The sequence below is a fragment of the Symphalangus syndactylus genome, chromosome 2 (assembly GCF_028878055.3).
Source record: "Symphalangus syndactylus isolate Jambi chromosome 2, NHGRI_mSymSyn1-v2.1_pri, whole genome shotgun sequence".
Taxonomy (NCBI): domain Eukaryota; kingdom Metazoa; phylum Chordata; class Mammalia; order Primates; family Hylobatidae; genus Symphalangus; species Symphalangus syndactylus.
This window is the reverse complement of record NC_072424.2, coordinates 51,550,440-51,556,663: the sequence shown is the minus strand read 5'-3', so window position 1 is coordinate 51,556,663 and position 6,224 is coordinate 51,550,440. Positions and strand designations below refer to the sequence as shown.

Sequence of the window (6,224 nt, the reverse complement as noted above, 5' to 3'; positions counted from 1 at the left end):
TTGCTGGTTTTCTATAGAAGAAGCATACCATTCCTCGTGGAGGAATTGGTAATTCAGAAGAGAATTCAGTGGAGGAAGGCAGGTGGGTGATGCAAGCCTATGGAGATGGAAGAACCCTGGCTTTTAAGCTAGTTGTCCAGTGATCAAATATAGTAGTTAGTAATTAAAATCTGGTTGGCTCTTTTTTTTTTGAAACAGAGTCTTGCTCTGTCATCCAGGCTGGAGTGCAGTGGTGTGATCTCCACTCACTGCAACCTCTGCCTCCTCAGCTCAAGTCATTCTCATGCCTCAGCCACCTGAGTAGCTGGGACTGCAGGCATCTGCCACCACGTCCAGCTAATTTTTTTTTTTTTTTTTTTTTTTTTTTTTTTTTTTTTTTTTTTTTTGTAGAGACAGTGTTTCACTGTGTTGCCCAGGCTGGTCTTAAACTCTGGAGCTCAGGTGATCCCCCCTTGGCCTCCCCAAAATGCTGGGATTACAGGCAGGAGCCACTGTGCCAGGCCAAAATCTGGTTGGCTCCTGATAATTATTTCTTGATTGGATGGATGAAAAAATAATTGAATAAATAAAACAAGTAGATTTATCTCAAACAAAGACTTTGATCTGTTGATGAAGAACTTATTTTCTAATCTATTATGTGTGGATCTTAGATTAAATCTTCAGAAAGTTAAGCTCAGAACTATTATTTGCTGTATTCTAGATTTCCTTTTTTGTTTTGTTTTGTTTTTGTTTTTGGAGACAGAGTTTCACTCTTGTCACCCAGGCTGAAGTGCAATGGCACGATCTTGGCTCACTGCAACCTCCGCCTCCCAGGTTCAAGTGATTCTCCTGCCTCGGCATCCTGAGTAGCTGGGATTATAGGAGCCTGCCACCACACCCAGACGATTTTTGTGTTTTTAGTAGAGACTGGGTTTCACCATGTTGGCCAGACTGGTCTCAAACTCCTGACCTCAGGTGATCTGCCCGCCTCGGGCTCCCAAAATTCTGGGATTACAGGCGTGAGCCACCGCACCCAGCCTAGATTTTCAATCAAGAATATGCTGAATATTTCAAGAGACTCAGAAGATCTTTGTGAAGTACATATATATTTTGTTGATATATACAAATATGTCCAAGTAAAAATTCATATGAACAACATTTAAACCAATTTTATTGCTTCAATAACGTATAATTTTGACGAGCATAAACTTTAAGTATAATGTGAACAAAATAGTTAATTATTTTAAAGGAATTTTATTTAAAGAGGTTAGATATCCAATTGTAGACACATTTCAGTTCTTTCAGATACTAGCATTTCCAAAAAGACTTAAATGACGTGTTAAGACTATTGAAAAACTGACAGCTTATTATTAGCTTACCCTACCCAGGAGAGAAGATGATTATTTATTATGTACCATATACTTGACACATTTAAGCAATCCTTACTTCTTATAATTACTCTCTGTTAAGTATTATAATTTCTATTTTACAGATAAGAAATCAAATTCACTAAGTAACTTGTCAAGGATACAATACCTAAGTGGAAGAAACAGGGTTCGACCTAGGTCCACCTGCTTCCAAAACCTATTTAGTTTCTATTGCACAATGCTGTCTCTATAGTCAGATGAATGAAGGCACACACCTATGCACATACACACACATAAATAGCAAATTTCCTTACTTCTATCCTAATCCAAAACTTGTACTGGCAGCAAAAGCATACAGGTGCTGTAATTATGTAGGCAAGAAAGTAAAACCTAGAGAAAGCATATTCTGAATAGGAGAGAACATGGTTTATTCTTGTAATCACTTAACTGAATGCAGTCATTCCATTGTGACTCAGATTCTAATTGAAGCACAGTCGAAGTTTAGAAACTATGTTGTTTTTTTTTTTTTTCGCTTACCTTTTCCTTTGTCAATGTCATAGGGTCCTAGGAATCACTCCACTCTGAAGGATTCCCTTGTCTTCATGGCCCAGTTTCTCTGACACCGTGTTTATTCTTATGATGACCATGGTGGTAGGGGGGACTTGACAAGATCCCTTTTGCACTTTTATTGTCAATGGAATTTAATAGAACAACTTCTTTGAGGCTCTTCAAACATGAACTCTCCATTTCAAACTGCTTCCAAGTATGTCACTACTAAATAGAAATTTCTAGGGAAAGAAATAAACCATATCTTGTTTTTCCCTTCAGCTTATTTTAACCATATGGTACTAGAAATGGGAACGTAACAGTGCTATTAATTTAAACTCCCCGTGTTTCCAGCACTACTTTTCCCCAGTTAATTTAGAGAAATCTTTACTACTGGCCTGGAAAAACTGTCTTTGCCAAATAATTAAGAAGCAACGTGAGGAGAGAACACGTAACTGAAAGGTGCACTCAAGTGGGCCTGAGCCTAAGAACACCACTGTAAACCCAGAGTTCACAGAACACGCACTGAACTATTGCAAGAGTTCTGTGTTTGCACTTAATTCTGGCTTGGAACAGAGCTCACAGGTTGTCTCTGATATCCTACTCACTGTTTTTAACAAAAGGGCTGAGTCTGGAGCATTATCCTTCATTTGAATTACACATACTGAGTACTTCAAAAGCTACAGAAGTTATTTGAGGTAACTATAAAAATATTTTTATTTATAGTTTTATTAAAAAGCATAAACATGTTTTCAACACCGGAAGAATGACAACATACTTTCAACATAAATTCAGTAGGGTACTAAGTTTTTAAAAAAAATTATAAAAGTTTGTTCATCTTAGAAATTAGAAAAAAACTTAAGAAATTGGTCACACAGAGATGCAATGTCCACTCTTCAAATATGACTGTTGATTTAAATTTTAAAAAGATAAAAAATAATATAAATTAATTTCATGTAAACTAAAAAGTATAACTCAGAGCCTTTGCAAGTTTCATATTCATGTCTGTTCTTCGCTGTTCGTTTTGTTCAGGGCGTATTGGGACACTGAGATGGTTTGGTTCTATGTCCCCATCCAAATCTCATGTGGAATTGTAATCCCCATGTGTTCAATGTGGGGCCTGGTGGAAGGTGATTGGATCATGGGGGTGGTTTCTAATGGTTTAGCAACACCCCCCTAGTGCTGTGACATGATAGAGTTCTTATGAGAGATCTGGCTGTTTAAATGTGTGTAGCACTTCCCCCTTCTCTGTCTCTCTCTCCTGCCATTTTGTGAGAAGGTGCTTGTTCCCCTTTGCTTTCTGCCATGATTACAAATTTCCTAAGGCCTCCAGTCATGCTTCCTGTTAAGCCTGAGGAACTGTGAGTTAATTAAACTTCTTTTCTTCATGGATGACCTAGTCTCAGGTAGTTCTTTATAGCAGTCTGAGAACAGACTAATACAGACACAAATAAGGTTTTCATTTTTTATTTTAATGTCATGTTTATCAATATTTTTCTTTAAGAGTCTTGGCTTATTCAGCCCCATTTAAGAAATTCTCCCCTACTTTAAACTCATAAACATGTTTAAAAATTTTTTTCCTTCTAAAAGTTTTAGTTTTCATTGGAGCTATTTAATAAGCCTGAAATTTATTTTCCTGTATAGTAGGGATTTATATCTGATTCCCTCTCACTGCCATGAGAAAAACCAATTGTTGCTGCATCATTTATTGGATAATTAGTAATTCCCAACTAATTTGTAATGACAATTCTGTTACACAACATTATTTGAGATATGTCTGAGTCTATTTCTGATCTCTGCATTCTGTACTCTTTGTCAATTTGTCTGTCCTTGGCTTAATACATTACTTTTTAAATCATTATAAATATAGAAATTGCTATCTTATAGGACAAATCCCCATTTAATGCTCATCTTCAGAGTTGTCTTGGCTATTCCTGGCCCTTTAGTTTTCCAAATGAATTTTATGATAACAATGTCAAATTTCTTAAAAATGTGTGTGAGAATTTTACTATAATCATATTGCATTTATAGATAAATTTTGGGGAAATTCTTTTTTAACTTCATATTATTGAGTCTCTCTATCCATATTTTGTTAGAACCCTAGCATCTATAGCATCTGTCTTAGTGGTTATTGCTAGTGTATTGAGTTGCTATTTATTTTGTATGCTGATTAGATAAACAGAAAACTTCCCTGATTTCTCAATATTTAAAATATTTTTTATATTTCTATGGCTTTTCCATGCAATCATATCATCTTCAAATAAAGATAGTCATATCCTTCTTTCTAATACTTGTATCTTTTATTTCTTTTGCTTATCTTATTGCAATGGACAGGACTTCCAATAAAACGTTGAATAAAATGGTGATAGTTTATCTTGTTTCTGATTTAAAATAATGCCCCTAAGTTTTACAATTAAGGACAATGTTTGTTTTAGGTTTTTAATAGATTTTTTAAGTTAGGATAAGGAAATAGCCTTCTCTTCTGAGTTTATTAAATTTTTTTGTTATAAATGTAATTAAAAAAAATTTGTATATGTTTCCAGCATTTACCTAGATGCTTCTGTAGTTTCTGTCCTTTACTTATTACTCTTGGCACCTAGGGGTGCCAAGATGGTTCAGCATCATAAAATCTCATGATATATTCATGATATATTTATTTTTAATAGATAGCTTAGTTACATTTGCTTGCATTTTATTTAATATTTTGGAATCTATATTTATAAGTGAAACACTTATGTACAATTAATAAGTGAAATGCTTTCTTGTATATTCCTTGCCAGTTATTGATTATTGTTTTGTTGCTATTGTTCTTGTGGTTTTCTGCAACAGTTTTTATAAAATAATAATAATTTTTTCCTTGGAGTCAAGATTACTACTAATGCAATTTGGACCTCAGCCCTTTTGTGGGAATATAATAATAATCTAACTATTAACAATATAATTCCATTAAGGTTTGTTGCTTTATTGTGGTTCTCCTTTTCGTCTTGAGTTTCCGTTAGTGATTTATATTTTCCTAAATAGTATTCATTCCATCAAAGTTGTACAACGTATTTGCCAAAAATTTTTCCTAGTATATCATATGACTGTTTAAAATCTTTCTAATATCTGCAATTAGTCCTCTTTTAATTTTTAAGATAGTTTATCATATCACCTCTCTGTTTCTTAAATAGTATTTCCAGAGGTTCTAGCTAGTTTTCCTGATTCATCCTATTGTTTCTTAGCTTTTGTATTAGTCCGTTTTCACATTGCTATAAAGATACTACCTGCTATAAAGACTGGGTAATTTATAAACAAAAGAGGTTTAATTGACTCACAGTTCTGCATGGCTGTGGAGGCCTCAGAAAACTTACAATCATGGTGGAAGACAAAGGGAAAGGAAGGCATCTTCTTCACAAGGCAGCAGGAGAGAGAGTGAGCCAGGGGAAACTGCACCTTTTAAACCATCAGACCTCATGAGAACTCATTCACTATTATAAGCCCAGCATGGGGGAAACTGCCCCCATAATCCAATCATTGCCCACCAGATCCCTTCCTCAACACGTGGGGATTACAATTCTTGATGAGATTTAAGTGGGGACGCAGAGCAAAACCATATCAGTTATATATGTATGTATGTATATATTAATGTGTTTTATATATATATACACACATATATGTACATATATATAACTGATATGTTTTTGCTCTGTGTATACATGTATATATGTATATGTATATTTATATGTATACATACGCATATATAATTGTATATATTATATATGTTTTTATATATATACACATATATATATATATATATATTTTTTTTTTTTTTCTGAGATGGAGTCTCACTCTGTCACCCAGGCTGGAGTGCAGTGGTGTGATCTTGGCTCACTGGAACCTCCGCCTCCCAGGTTCAAGCAATTCTCTTTCCTCAGCCTCCTGAGTAGCTGGGATTACAGGCATGTGCCACCACATCCAGCTAATTTTTGTATTTTTAGTAGAGACGGGGTTTACCATGTTGGCCAGGCTGGTCTCAAACTCCTGACCTTGTGATCCAACTGCCTCGCCCTCTCAAAGTGCTGGGATTACAGGCATGGGCCACCACGTCCAGCCAAGTTTTATATATACATTTTTTGCTTTCATTTTTATTATTATTATTTTACTTTCTTTATGTTTACTTTGCTGTTCTTTTTTAGTTTTTTGAATTGAATACACTGGATATTTTGAAATTCTTTTTCATATTGTTTTGTTTTAATACATGCACTTATGTCTATGAATGTACATTGGCTTTATCACACACATTTTTTATATAGTGCATAAAAATTTCATTCTAAAAATTTTGTAATTTCCATT

General features: G+C 34.6%; 1 long non-coding RNA gene across 2 annotated transcripts in view; it reads right to left on the bottom strand.

Moving 5' to 3' along the window:
- Window positions 1-2,002: 2,002 nt before the first annotated feature.
- The window catches only part of LOC129469802 (uncharacterized), a 51,483-nt gene continuing 47,261 nt past the window's right edge, over window positions 2,003-6,224 (bottom strand). For both annotated transcript variants that reach the window (XR_008653100.2, XR_010118616.1), the window contains one exon: window positions 2,003-2,134. This is a non-coding gene — a long non-coding RNA (uncharacterized lncRNA). The remainder of the gene's footprint in view (window positions 2,135-6,224) is intronic.